The 15,569-nt window shown below is 41.5% G+C and overlaps 1 long non-coding RNA gene across 3 annotated transcripts; it reads left to right on the top strand.

Annotated features, from left to right (window-relative positions):
• The first annotated feature begins 104 nt into the window (after window positions 1–104).
• LOC106028010 (uncharacterized) lies at window positions 105–9,713 on the top strand. Of its 3 annotated transcripts, XR_010043045.1 has the most exons (3): window positions 106–185; window positions 1,251–1,327; window positions 3,988–9,713. It is a non-coding gene; the product is annotated as an uncharacterized LOC106028010 (long non-coding RNA). The 3 variants fall into 3 exon arrangements; XR_010043043.1 differs by having other exon boundaries at window positions 105–1,327; XR_010043044.1 differs by having other exon boundaries at window positions 105–1,327; window positions 4,517–9,713.
• The last annotated feature ends 5,856 nt before the right edge of the window (window positions 9,714–15,569 follow it).

Below are 15,569 nucleotides of genomic sequence, written 5' to 3' on the forward strand. Positions count from 1 at the left end.
TGGCCAGGGATGGGGCGGGGCCTACTGGAGGGCGCGTCGGGCGGGGCGGGGCCTGGTGATGGACAGGCCCGCTTTCTCCCTCCCCCCCAGCACGTCTTCTCGCGAGTTCGCCCAGGCGCCTGCGCGACTTTCCGACTTTTCGCAGCCGGTCTGCTTCAACTGCCCTCCCGGAAGTGTCTGTGCGGGTGAGCTCGGGGTCCGAGTTCCTGCTTTTGTCCTTTGAACCGGGAGTGGTTTTGACTTCAGAGCAGGCTATTGGAATTAACCCTGATTTCCAAACGGTTGTGTGTCTGGGCTCCTAAAACTTGAGTCTCTGAGTTTCTTTAGTCTTCTCTTTCGAAGGGGGCTAGTATTCCTGCCTTATGTAGTTTTCTTGAAAATTATATGAGATTAGGTCCGTAAAACACTCAGTACTGTTCTCCAACATCCTAAGTGCTCAAAAAATACCTTATTATTACTCTTAATTTTTGCCGTGCTGGGACCCAGGGAATGATAGACAAGTACCGTTGAGCTACACTTGCAGGTCGCTATCATGATTGTTATTTGTGGTATGGGAGAGTGAACCCAGGGCCTTTCTAATTTGTTGTTGTTGTTGTTTGCGACAACGTGTAACTAACTTGTCCAACAGCATTAAAAAAAAAACAAAAAACAAGACAGTTTGCTTAAGTAGAAGCAATGTGAAGAGTGCCTAGAGCTTTTGAATTGGTCTAGGTGTGACACAGTTAATTGCTAGATGAATCTAACCTGTTTTCTAATTTGTAACATTAGGATTTATACACATCTCAATGAACTCCCAGGGTGACCCCACGGCAATGTGAGTGAAAGTGTCTCTGGCCAGGGTGGATCCTTGCTTTAGTTTGATAATAGAAATTAAAATGAAAGCTACAGTGTAAGTTTACAGGCAAAAACTTTAAAAAGGAAAGAACTACAGCTTGAGTAGTAGCTGTAGGGGCACACTAATGAAGAGCATCAGACCTATCTGTTCACAAAAGAAAGACCAGTCTGATAGGTTATTGTCTCAGTCCTGATTTCTTTGCTTCAGAGGAATCCTTATGACTTGAGAGGCAGTTTGGTGCCCGTAAGATGAATCGTCATGACTTGAGGGATACTTTCAGTCATGTGAAGCTGTTTAGGGCAATATTCTGAGCATCACTGATTGTGCTGTAAATCTCTTACCCTGGTATCTGTAGTCTTCAAGGGCAATGAAATAGGCTAGGTAAATTTGTGGCTAATAAAGCTTGTCGTTTTAGACTGATATTCCCTAAATGACTAACATGCCTATATGCAGACCTGAGAAGAATATGACGCACAGCTTCACAAGATGAAGGTTAGTTCTGTTCTATTTTTAATTACTTGTAACTTATCTGTAGGTCTGAGTGAAGGGTTATAGTTTTTAGCAAAAACTACTTTTAAGTCCTGACTTCCTCAGAAGAAAATATAAATCATTCTTTTCATGAGTATCAGGTTGAGAGCCCAGAAGTCTGTTTATCTTTTGTCCCTGTGGTGGCCTCTCACTGTGTTATGACTGTGTCAGAAGTGCTTGTTCTGGAGTGTGGCAGCTCAATAAGTATTGTTTCCCATCAAACTTAATTTGCCACTAAGAGGTTTTGTTTCTTTGTATTTTTTTTTCATTTTCGATTTTATCGGTACCAGAGATCGAACTCACGACTGCCTGCTTGCAAGGCAGGCGCTTATGCCGCTGAGCTAAATCCCCAGCCCCTGTATTTTTTTTTTTTTTTAAGAAAAACTGTTTTGAAAGGATAACTGAAAATGGAAATAATAATGAAAAGTTTTCCCTTGTCTGTTCCTCAGCTACTATTTCCCTACCAGAAGCAGCTTTTTAAATGCCCTTCAGAGGTTCCATATAAAGTAAATAGAAGAGAACTACACCTACATTTCTTTTTTTTTTTTTTTTGACCTTTAATCACACAGAGCAGCAATCTCCTTCTACATCACTGACAAACTATGCCAGTGAAAAAGGATTTCTAGTACAATGTTGTTTTGAGAAGATAGTAAGCCAAAGGAGTAAACAAGAGATATATTTTTTTTTCCAGTACCAGGGATCGAACTCATGACCAGGTGCTTGCCAGGCAGGTGCTTACACCACTGAGCTAAATCCCTGGCCCGTGCAAGTGCTATTTTTTTAAAAAAAAACGAATGGACTTATTTTGTAGGGAAAAATATTGACACAAGCAATCATACATGATTCAAATGCAATATAGTTTATACAGAATTCAAGATTCATGGTAATACAAAATGTATTAATCCTAAATTTACCTAACCTATCTCATCTGCCTTTAAGACTAAGGCACCAAAATAAGAATAAGGTCTTTTCTTTTCTTTTTTTTATCGGTACCAGGGATTGAACTCACAACCATTCGCTTGCAAGGCAGGTGCTTATGCTGCTGAGCTAAAACCCCAGCCCAGAATAAGGTATTTTAAGATTTTCAGGGAGAGTCACTGCCATCTCCAATTCTCTGTTCCAGACCCTTTAGATCAATGCCTAGAAGTCTCCAGTCATTATCCTAAATGGGTAGTTACCTTGAATTCCAGGAAAAGCAAAACCTTTCAGATCAGCTCAACTGAGGCTCTGCACCCACTAAGAACAGGAGCAATCATTTCCTGGAAATCAAATTGTTTACTTGAGCCATAAAGACTTCTCAGGAGCCCATCTTGCAGAACTAGCCCTGGATAGATCAACCAGTTACCAATCAATTGAGGTTTCTTTTATTCAGACAAATATCATGAATCAGCAAAGTATACCTCTGCTAGTGTTCCTGGTGCCACCAGAAGACACCAGCTAGTTCAAGTGTTGTGGATCAACATTGCTAGTCATTGATCTCTGCTGCTGTTGGCCACTGCCAGTTGACACTAGCTTGTGCCAGACATCATTGGTCAACTCTGTCAATTGTTGGTCAACTGCTGATTACTGGTCTGTCTGCTGGTCTTTGTTGGTTTCTGGTCTTTGGAGTTCTTCCTGGATAACAGCCACATTATTTATACTCTTTCTTTTAATGCAGCTTCTCTGTCTACACTACTCAGAATGAAAATTTCTAGGACCTTCCAGTTATCTCACTGGGCCATTCAAATGATATAGGGAAAATAAATGTTAATTCTCAACCTACTAAGTGTCAGATATACTGAGTTCATGTTCCCCCCAATCAAAGAATTTTTTTTTTTTTTTGATACAGGAGCTTGAACTCATGAGCTTCTGCTTACCAGACAGGCACTTGGGCCACTGAGCTAAATCCCTGTCCCTCAAAAAATAATTCTAAAAAGCAAACAAAAGTTAACAGAGTAAATTAAAAAGCTGAGTGTGGTGGTGCATACCAGCACTCAGAAGACTGAGGGAGGAGAATTATTGTGAGTTCAGGACCAGGCAGGGCTACAAAGTGAGCTCAAAACCAGCCTGAACTACATAGTGAGACAATGTCTCAAAAACAATTTAAAAGTAAGAAAGCTTTATTGAGGGAGATATCTTCTGAGAGACAGGAAAGGACCTAAAACTGGGTTGCCCTACTGACATTTCTTGGCTTAATATATTTTGGAAATTATTGCATAAGAATACAAAAGGAGCTTCCGTAGGACTTTTTATGGTTATTAATATACCATGTTATACTCAGTAATTTATTTTATCAGTGTTCTAGTGAAGGACATCAAGACAGGTTTCAATGTTTTGGTATTAGAATTGCTGCACTGAATAACCTCATGCAAATCTATTCCTAGAAGCAGGACTATTTGAGTCAAAAGGCATGGGCATGTGTGGATAGGTGCTACGCAATACTGTATCCTTAAATACCTGTTTCCCAATAGAGTCAGTGTTGCTATCAAATGTTTGACCTTTGTGAAGCTGATAGGTAAAAAATGGTATGTTTTGGTAGTTTAATTTGTAATTTATCTTATGTGGTATGAGCTTCTTTTCATGTTTAAGATAGTTATATTTTCCTTTGTTTGTTTATAACTTGACTATTTATTTATTTATTTTAGTTCATGGAAACTATACACTGGAAAAATCAGCACTGTCAAATTAATTGCAAATATTTTCTCCCAGTTTGGTGTTCGACTTTTTTTTTTTTTTCTATCGGTACCAGGGATTAAACTCACGAATGCCTGCTTGCAAGGCAGGTGCTTATGCTGCTGAGCTAAATCCCCAGCCCCTGTTTTTGGTCTTTTTGAGACAGAGTCTCACTATGTATTTCAAGCTGGCCTTGAACTCACTTTGTAGCCCAGGCTGGTCTCAAACTTGCAATGATTGTTCTGCCTCAGTCTCCCAAGTGCTGGGATTATGAGCATGCACCACCATGTACAGCACTTGACTTTTGACTTTTCCTAGAGTGTTTTCTGCCATGCAAAATGTTAGGTATTTATGGGATTGAATTTATCCATATTTCATTTTTCTTTGGTCCTAGATTTTGTGTTATAATCATAAAGACCTGCTAAAGTTAAAAAAAAAAAATCTCCCTTGGTTTATCCTCTTACTTTTAGGGATTTTTTTTTTTTTTTCTTTTTGAGACAGGATCTCCATATGTATTTCAGACAGCCCTTGAACTACTGTGTAGCTCATGCTGGCCTCAAACTCATGATGAGCCTCCTATCCTGGGATTACAGGTGTGTGCCACCACATCCCCAGTTTTATCTTGCAATCTTTAAACCATTTGGAATTTAGTAAGGCATATGGATGATAACTTCCTTCCTTCTTCCGTTTTTTTAAATGTTTTTATCCTCTTTTCTCTTAATTTTTTGTATATAGAGAAGGCATGTTGGTTTCTTTTTCCTTTTCTACTTTTATTAGTTAATATTTGTAGTATGTAATGATTACATTCACTGTAGAGAATTGGTACACGTGTATAACACATTCCAATTCTTTTATTTTTCCCCCTCCCTCTACTCTGTTTTATTTTCTCAGCATTAGATTCATTTATTTATCTTATAAGACCTTATACAGTTAGTTACCATACACACAGATTGAAAACCAAACGAATAGGGCCACCAAATAACACATAAAACATATAAGAAAATTGTACTAAATTAAGGTGAAGAGGAAATTAAAATTTTAAAAGCCTTCCAAGAAAGCCCACCACGAGTGCCCGCCAAAGCAAAACAGACATGTCTGGACAAGCCTGCTAACAGAACATTTCTTTGTGTAACCCATGCTTGTTTAACTGATGGCCTTGCAATGTAACCTGAGATGTTTAAACTCCCTTGTCAATTTGTGATGTCACCCAACCCTTCAGTAATAATATAGCAAACCTGCTTTTGTACCTCCCACTTGCTCTCCCTATAAAAGCTCCTAAAACCTGTGGAGCAGGACTCTGACTCTTTGGGAGTGATCCTAGTCAGGCCCACCAATGTAATAAACTGCCTCTAAACCTTCATGCGATTTCTTCCTGTGTTTAGTCCATTTTTCGTAATATTCTTGTTTCCCTGACCAGGAAGTGTGCTGACTGCTTAAGTCACCAACTGAGGTCTGGTGGCCAAAGCAGAGACCTCTTCAATTTCCTTGGCAAGAAGGCGTGCCCTCCAGACCTTCTTGGAGTCCCCTCAGAGGCCCCAGGCCACAGGCCCCTGCTCAGCACTAATGGCCTTCATCTGCCTCAAAAAGAGGAGAAAGGACACAGTAAGGTCAGGTCACCAATCAGTCAGTCCTGGTTAGGCCTGAGAAAGAGTTTGATCACCTCTCATTAGTTAAGGCCACCTGTGAGGGAAGGGAGTTGGAATGTTTAACCTCTGAGTGCCTGCTGAATAATTGTGTGAGTGTTTGTAACTGATGGTAAAAGCAGTAGACCATTCTATCTGTGCTCCATGGTGACCTCAGAGCTACAAAGCTTGATTTGGTCCCACCTGACTGGAACCTGCAGTTCTGTGGACACATCTAGTAAGGAAAAAACAGAGGACCTACCAACACTTCTCCATAATCTGGGCAGACTCAGTGTTCCTGAGAGGCAAGAGACAAGTGGCATCTGGATGATCTCTTTTTGAGGGGCACCTACCCTTTGTCTTTTGCGCCACCATTTAAGGGTATACCACATTAAACCATAGGGAGATAGAATGGATACAAGCCAGAGTAAACTTACAGTCCTTGATTGTACGCTGAAAAACTTCAAGAGAGGATTCCCTGATGACTATGAAGTAAAAATGAAACCTCAGAGGCTCCAGACATACTACGAGATCGACTGGCCTATGTCCAGATTGGCTGCCTGAAGGAAGTCTCGATGTCAAGACTGTCCAGTAAGTCTAACATGGCATTAAAAATTCCAAGATTGGCTTCTCTGACCCATTTCCTTACATTGATTCTTGGCTTAACCTGTGTCAAAGCCTGCCTCCTTGGCTTTGTGCCATACATGACAAAAAGACCATTCTGATCATCAAGACAAATTCCTGCAACCACCCAAAACTTTCTCAGGCCAGCCTTAAGCTAGAGAAACTTTATCCTGAAGACCCTGAGTCTGATCTGCCGCCTACTTACATTTTATGGGCCCCAAACTGCCCAGCTAGCCTTGGTGCCCCCTCCATTGATCCAGGTATTCCCATGACTGTCCTAGGGTGAAGGTGCCTTTCCAGATTGTGCAATGCTGCCATCCCTGCTACAGCCAGCACCACTGCCACTAGAGCTGAGTCTGCTCCTGCTGCCACAACCAGAGCTGCTGCTACCGCCCCTCAGCCTCCCAGTTTCCATAGCACCACTGTCATCACTGACACCATTCACACCTCAGAACCCACACATGTTTTCATCTGCTCCAGCTGCATGCTGTAGTGGTACCTTGGCTCCATCAGCATTCCTGATTCACTAGACCCACACTGCCTACCCTAAATCCTGCTTCAGAATCTCTCCCATCGTCTAGAGGTCTACATTTGCTGCAGTTTCCTACCATCCCAGCTTCTACTGCTCCACTGCCAAGAACTGCTACAGTGCCTCCTGAACTCCAGATTGATTTCTCATCAGGTGCTATCTTTGCTGCTCAGATTAGGGCTCCAGCTTATTTCTAGCTGCTGCTTTGTGTCTACCCTGGAGCCCAAGGAGGCATACCCAACCAGCAGACCTTGATGTATTTTCAGCTATTCAGTTCCACTGAATTAGAAGCATCATAACCCATCTTACTCAGAGAAGCCCCAGGCAATGACTGACCTCCTTATATTCATCTTCCAGACCCACCTGTCAACATGGGATGACTATCAACAACTCCTTCTGACCTTGTTTAATACTGAAGAATGCCACCACATTCTAGATGGGGCCCAAACCTGGCTAAAATCAAAAGCCCCCTCCACTGTGGTTGATCTTGATTCTTGGGTAGGCACAGCCTTCCCCCAAGTATGTCCAAACTGGGACTGCAATATGACACCAGGCCATGAGGCCTTAGATCAATACTGCACATCTCTCTTCACAGGACTCAAGGAAGGAGGCAAAAAGCCAATAAACATGTAACCAAAGTCACTCAAAAACCCAATGAAAGTCCAGCCAAATTTTTTGAGAGACACTGTGAAGCTTACGGATCTATACGCCATTTGATCCAGAGGTGCCTGAAAATCAGCAGATGGTCAAGGCTGCCTTCATTGCACAATCAGCCTCTAACGTCAGAAGGAAAACACAAAAGTTTGATGACTTTGTTGGCGTGAACATTTCCAAGTTACTTCACGTTGATCAGAAGGCTTATGTAAACCAAGGAAGAGGAAAAGCAGGAACAATGATATAAGGCAGATCGCAGAGCCCAATAGAAAGCTGTTCTCTGGGCTATAATGTTAGGAAAGCCTGTTCCTGAAGTTTCTCATCAAGGCCGGTCCCACCGTGGCAACAAATATAAGGGGTCCCCACAAACCTTACAATCTAAAACTATCAGGAGAACTTATAGCCTGGCAGCTGACCACTGTGTTTTCTGAAGACATTTTGGACACTGGAAAGATAAATGCCCTCTCTGTCTGTGGTACACAAAGAAACCTGATTATCTGGGACCACCTAAGCCTGAGCCTCTCCTCTCTCTCTCTGATGACAATGAGTAGACAGAGTGGGCTCCATTAGATTGGGCCCCTGGGAGGCCATGGTCATTGCCAGAATCAAAGGGAAAGCCTAATATTTTTATGCTGGACAGTGGGACTAAACATTCAGTTGTGACTCAGTCTCTTTCTCCTTTAACCTCATGGTAAATCTAAGTTATTGACACCTCTGGAGCCCCATTGAAAAGAAATTCTGTCAAAGCAGATCCTGCAAGATCAGTGGGCATTATATCAAACGTGAATTCTTATACATGGCTTAGTGCCCTATCTCTATTCTGGGACGTGATCTTTCCAAGTTGGGAACAGCTATCCCTTTTGATCCAAATCAGCCGGCCTCCCTCATACTCAGGTCCACTGTTCCTAACTTGATATTGACTATGATTGTACCCCAAGAGGAGAAATGGCACCTACATCAGCCTGAAATGCCTGGTTATCATAATCCTGAGGTTTTGAGAGAATTTTTCCCAGAAGTATGGGCAGAGGACTCACCTCCAGGGCTTGCGATTAATCATGCCCCTTTGGTGATTGAACTCTGTCCTATTGCAACCTCCATTGCTGTTAAGCAGTACTGTATGTCACTAGAGGCTTAGCTTGGCATCCAGCCCCATATCTCTCGAAGTAGTTTAGAATCCTGGTAAACTGCCAGTCACCTTGGAACACTCCCTTCCTCCTGGTGAGAAAGTCAAACAGGAACTACTGGCCAGGGCCTCTGTGCCATCAACTCACCTACCACAGCTCTGCACCAATAGTCCCCAACCTTTATACTCTCTGGGTCTGCATTTTTCTGATGTTGCCTGGTTCACCTGTATGGACTTAAACGATGCTTTCTTCTGTTTGCAAGTGTTTGCAAACTTAGTAACATGGTTGTCAATCCTATACACTTAAACATATATGCAGTTATCCAGTCAACCCTTATTTGCCTTTGAATGAGAGGACCAGAGATGTGATGGAAAGCCCAACTTCCCTGGACCAGTTTACCACAAGGTTTCAAGAACTCCCCCACATTCTTTGGGAAAGCACTGGCTGCTGATTTAGCCCAGTTTCAACATGCAGAGTTTAACTATACCCTCAGACAATATGCCCACGACATACTAATCTGAAATTCAAGATAGACTGCAGGAAGGGAACACAGGCCCTTCTTTCTCATTTGGCTTTCTTATCTGACTATAAGGTCTCCTGGAAAAAGTCTGAAATATGTAAACAAAAATTACATTATTTGGAATTTAACTTAGAAAAAGGACTCAGGTACCTGGGCCCTGAGAGAAAAGAAGTCATCTCTTCCATTCCAAGACCTGAGGATAAAAGACAGCTTAGAGGATTCCTGGGCACTGTGGGCTTCTGTCAAATTTGGATACCAGGGTTTGATGAAAAGGCTAAGCCTCTAGTGTATCTATGTGATACACTAGCAGGAAAAGAAAATGAAAAAGAGCTGTTAAATTGAACTTTAGAACAGACTAAATCCTTTCAGACCATAAAATGGACAGTGTCAAGCAACCCCAGCACTAGGTATCCCTGATGTGACCAGACCTGTTCATTGAGGAATGGAGACACCAGGATATAATTTAATGGCAGGAAGAAGGTGTGTCTCGTTCTCTTGCCAGTTTCTGCCTTGCTGTTTGCAGCCACCATGAACTGCGGCCCTGCCATGCCACCCTGCCTTGGAGCCAACCGAGTATGGATTAAAACCTCTAAAAACTGTAAGAAATAAAACTTTCCTTTCCCCACTTTGGTCATCAGGTATTTTGTCTCAGCAATGAGTAAAAAGTAAGAAAGACAGTCTCCATGTGTGCATTTGCTTCCCATGGCCCTCCTCAAGGACCAAAGTTCACCAGGACCCACAGGCTATGAACCTTTGAAGTTTTTATATGGGAGACCCCCACTCAGAATTAGGGGTCTCTAGGGAGACCTACATTGGCTAGGTAACATGTTTGTGCATGAACAACTTACACAGTTAGGGAAAACCTTTCCTCAAATTCATATAGCTGAAAGGTCAGCCATCCCCACAGGGACCCTGCACACACTTTTACCCCAGGGGATCTAATGTGGAAAAAAGATTGGTAAAAGGTGTCCCTACAATCCACTTGGATGGGCTCCTATGTAACTATTCTAATCACTCCCACAGTGATAAAGGTTTCTGAGATCCAGCCATAGATGCTTCATTCTTGGATCAAGAATGCTCACCCAGACAACTGCTGGAATGCCTACCAAGATGAGTCAGCTCCCCTGAGGACAATCCTCAGAGAACGATGCACTCCAAGCCCTGCTCCCAGCACTCTGGAAGCTGATAGGTCAATGCATGGCTAAAGCTGGATGGACACCGTACACTGAAGCATGTGCCCTGATTGATTCATGGTCTGCTACTCAGTTTGGTTTCTGGTTCCCCTCCTCTTTTTTTTTTTATTTAAAGAAAGACTAAACAAAAACAGAAAATAGGTAGAAATAATACATTCAGAGAAAAAAACAGTAAGAAATCACTAGTTGATGTTTACATATTGTCATTTTACAAATAGTTGTTCAGGATACAAAAATGGAACATGTAAAGTGGGAATTCAAATAGCGAGACTGCAAACAGTTCTGCTCAACTGTCTAACAAAAACTTAGTAACATGGTTGTCAATCCTATACACTTAAACATATATGCAGTTATCCATATCTTCATTTATGTTTAGATTAAACAAACTAAAGCAGGTTAAAATCATTCTGAACAAAAAATAATAGTATTGCTAGATTTCACATCATGACACTCTGTGATCAGCACTGGGTACTGTAGTGTCTTTTTTTAAAATTTAATTTAAAGAAAGACTAAACAAAACAGAAAACAGGTAAAAATAATACATAATTTCAAAGAAAAAAATGTAAGAAACCACTAGTTGATTACAGACTGTCTTCTTACAAATAGTTATTCAAGATACTGAAGTGGAGCATATAAAGTGGGGATTCAAACTGAGATTGCAACCAGTTCTGTTCAACTATCCAACAAAAAGTTAAAAATATGGTTATCAATCCTATACACTTAAACATACATGCAGTTATCCATATCTTCAATTATGTTGAGATTGAACAAACCTAAGCAGGCTAATATTCTGAATAAAGAATAATACTATTGCTGGGTTTCACATTATGACACCCCAGGATCAGCACTGGGTATTTTAGTGTCTCTTTTTCTTTCTTTCTTTTTTTTTTTTTTTTTTTTTTGTCTTTTTTATTTTTATCGGTACCAGGGATCGAACTCACAACTGCCTGCTTGCAAGGCAGGCGCTTATGCCGCTGAGCTAAATCCCCAGCTCCTAGTGTCTCTTTTTCTTCAAAGTATCTGTTCATTTCCTGTGTCATAAGATCAGTTCTCATAAACTGTTTATAGATTCTACACATGCATGAGTCTTAACAGGTATTTCTATCCTTTCTATTTTAGAAAGCAGAAACAAAACAAAGCAAGACAAAAGAAAACATATTCCTATAAACGCATGAAACGAAAAAACATACAAGACCATTGTACAAAGAGTTCTACCATGGTTCCTGTGTTGTCTCTTGTTATCTCTAATAGAATTGGCTATATCATTAGACATAGTATAATTGAGTATATCAGTACATAACAGTATTAATAAAAACACAACTTTGTATATAGTACAGAACTTCAAAAACTGGCAGTTATCAAACCAGAATGTGTATCATAGAGTTTTGTGATCTTCAGTATAGTTGCCTATACTCTCAGACTTGATACTATCAATCATATCAGTTTTGAATAAAATCTTCTCTGCCTCATTTCTGTTATGCTCTTTTTTTTTTTTTTTTTTTTTTTTTTTTTTTTTTTTTGCCATCAGTTGTCTGCTTATCTTCTTCTTTCTGTTTTCTGCTCCATTCTTTGAGGTCTCTCTGCCACTGTTCCTGGAATCCTAGTACTTTTCTCTCTCTCTCTAGAATGCCCTGCAGTATTCTCTGTAGAGTTGGATTGGTGGTTGCGAATTTCCCAAGTTCCTCTTTGTCTTGGAAGCATCTTGTTTCTCCATTAATTTCTAGAGATAGTTTGTCAGGGCATATCAATCTGGAATAGGTTATTTTCTTTCAGGGCTTGGAATATTTCACTCCAGGCTCTTCTTGACTTGATGCTTTGTGTTGAGAAGTCTGCCATTATTCTGATGGGCCTTTCTCTATAGGTTATCTGTTTCTTGTCTCTAACAGCTTTTAATATTCTGTTCTCATATTGACTTTCTGGGATCTTTATTATATGCCTGGGTGTAGCTCTGTTTTGGTTGTAGGTGGCTGGAGTTCTGTATGCCTCATATATCAGAATATCATTTCCGTTTCCTATGTTTGGGAAGTTTTCCTTAATTATTTCTGTGAATAACCTTTGTAGTTCCTTTGTTTGTATCCCAGCTTCTTCATTCACATTCTTAATTCTCAAGTTATAGATCCTCTTGTCATCTTTTAGCCTTTGTATTGCTTATTTCTTTGTTATTTTTAAAAAGTTTTCCCTTTCATAATCCCACATTGCAAAATTGGCCTCTAATCTGGATAATCTATCCTTAGTTTCTTTCAAGCTGATTAGCCATGTTTCCATAGAGTTTTTAATTTCCTGTAATCTCTTTGAATCTGCTTCATGTATTCTATATTTTTTATATTCTTCATCAAATGGTTCTCTCCTTTGTTTGAGTTCCTCCCTTCTTCCATCTGTGTCTGCTTGAGGGGTGTTTAGGATCTCTTTCATTAATCTTATAACTTGCTTTACTTGGCTAAATAATTCACTTTTGAACTTGTCTATGAGGTCCCAAATATCTCTCTTTTTTTTTTTGGCTTTTTGAGACAGGGTCTCTATGCAGTTCAGGCTGGCCTTGACCTCACTTTGTAGCCCAGGCTGGTCTCGAACTCACAGTGATCCTCCTGCCTCAGCCTCCTGAGTGCTGGGATAACAGGTGTGAGCCACCACGCCTGGCTCCAAATATCTCTCTTTATGTCCACTGGCACCGTGTCTGATATTGCAATGTTTGCTGTTCTCATTCTCCTTTCTATTTACCTGTCCTGAGTCAGTGTTCTGAGGGTTGGGGCCTGGGGACTTTTTGTTGTTTCTTCCTCTTCCCATCTTTTTTGCTTTTTCCAGGAGGCCCCAGTTTCTTTCCTTGTTGGTTACAGTTCTTCTGAAACATGCTGGCTAGAGGACCCTTCCCACTCCCCTCCTCTTGTTAATCTCAGTGTTTGCCCTAGGGCTCTGGGCTGCGTCCCCAGAGGATTGGAGTTCCCCATAAGGTCACTTTCACTCTCTTGCATGCTGGTATAACTGTTGGACTGTGTACTCTGAACTACCTTTCCTTGGGTCAAGCTGACTGCTACTACCAATCTGTGTCTGTTCCTACTCAACTTGCTTAGCCACATGCTTGTCACAAAAATTCAGGGCACTAGGAGTTCCAAGTCGAATTGGCAGGCACTATAAGGATTCCTAACTGAACCAGATGGGATCCCTCTCAGGTCACTGTGTCTCTGTATTTTTTTTTTTTTCCTTTTTATCGGTACTAGGGATCGAACTCACGACTGCCTGCTTGCAAGGCAGGCACTTATACTGCTGAGCTACATCCCCAGCCATGTCTCTGTATTTTGATGCCTGTCCCAGGATAACCAACCCCTTTTGCTTGGGCTGCAAGGCTTAGACTGGAAACTTGAATATTAGACTAATAATAAATACGTTTACCTTGGTTGGAACCAAAATCATGGGAAATTATTCAACAGGTTACTGCAGAGGGACAATTGATTACTTTTGTGATGGTTTGGGCTATTCAAACCTATATTATTCTGGGTACAGGACATATGATTTGAAATTTGCTCGTTTTACACAGCCTCTTTCAAGCCTAGTTTGCCAATTAGGAACTGTAATCCAACAAACTATGCCACCAAAAACTCCAACCACAAATATTGGACAAGAGTTGTCAACTTAGTATTCAAATCACTGGTAGGGGAAAAAGTCCAGGGATGATAAGTAATCTTTAAAAAAGGTTTTTGTCGGAGCTGGGGATTTAGCTCAGTGGCATAAGTGCCTGCCTTGCAAGCAGGCAGTTGTGAGTTCGATCCCTGGTGCTGGTAAAAACAAACAAAAACAAAAACAAACTACAAAAAAAAAAAAAAGGGGGTTTTGTCATGCTTTGTATCAGGGTCCCTATACCAAAGCCATCATTGTTTCCTTTGGCACCCCTGGCACCCTAAATCAAGTAGGTTCCAAACAGACCCCAACACCAGACCTATGTGCCTAGTTAACAGCCCCCATGGGGCTGGGGATTTAGCTCAGTGGCATAAGCGCCTATAAGCGCCTGCCTTGCAAGCAGGCAGTCGTGAGTTCGATCCCTGGTACCGATAAAAAGGAAAAAGACAAAAAAAAAAAAAAAAAAAAAAAAAAAAACCCAGCCTCCATCAGGTCCTGCAGGCAGTAGATCCTAAATTGGGAAATGATTGTTGGCTCTGTGTACCCCTCGCCTCCCTCTCTTTTTCTTTTTTCTCTTGGTACCAGGGATCGAACTCATGACTGTGTGCTTACAAGGCAGGTGCTTATGCCGCTGAGCTAAATCCCCAGTCCAAATATTTCCTTTTCTTTTTCTTTTCTTTGCCTCCCTCTCATACTATGCTTTAGGCTTGACTCTAAATGGCACCAACCTTAACTCTACCTCTTCCCCTGTTCCCTTACTCCAGATCCACCCAGTGGAGCTGTAGGGGAATGCCACGTGCCTTTTGGGTTTCTCCATAAAACCAGTCTCCACTGACTGTGTCAGTTTTCTGACCCATACCTCAGGCTGTCTAATGACCCCTCATGGAACCTTCTTTATTTGCTCTGATGGAGTCCATCAGGTGTTTTTGAGTACAAAAATGAGCCTTTGTGTACTCGCCTACCTCTTGCCTGACCTCTCTGTTTACCCAGGTCAGCAGGGTCCCATAGTCACTCATCAAGCCCATCGGAAACGGGCCCCATGATACTACCAATCTCGGCCAGGATCACAAAGCAGGGAGTCTAACCCTCAATGCCATGGCCTTGAGTGTGGGCCAACAATAATATTTACAATGGAGCACCCAAATAGAAGATGATTTGGCAGTAGACAAGGATCATTTGATACCCTCCAAAATCAAATTTACTCTCCAAAACCACAGAGCTCTAGACCGCCTCTCTGCTCAACAGGGAAGCATTTGCCTGTTTTTAGAAGAATGCTGCTATTATGCCAATAATTCTGGTATTGTTAGGGGGAACTGCCAGTTACAAAAACAGATAAACTAGCAGACCTGAGACAGACAGGCTCCTACTGGTAGAGCTTCCTGGGAAACTGGGAATTATAGTTGGGAGCTCTACTAGGACCAATAACTGGTCTCTTCATACTCCCAATAGGACCTTGTCTATTACATTGGCTTACTCCCTTCATTACAAAACAGATGAATGATATTAGCCTCCAAATGACCCTCAGGTCTGCTACCTCCTATACAACCCTAAATACCAGTACCTCTGAAAATGACTTTTTCTGGTTAACTAAAAGAGGAGGAAATGAAGAGAAAATTAAAGATTTTAAATAAAAGCTTGCCAGGGGCTGGGGGTTTAGCTCAGTGGCATAAGCACCT

The sequence above is a fragment of the Cavia porcellus genome, unplaced genomic scaffold (assembly GCF_034190915.1).
Source record: "Cavia porcellus strain 051 isolate PalLab524CR breed Dunkin Hartley unplaced genomic scaffold, mCavPor4.1 scaffold_25, whole genome shotgun sequence".
Classification (NCBI taxonomy): domain Eukaryota; kingdom Metazoa; phylum Chordata; class Mammalia; order Rodentia; family Caviidae; genus Cavia; species Cavia porcellus.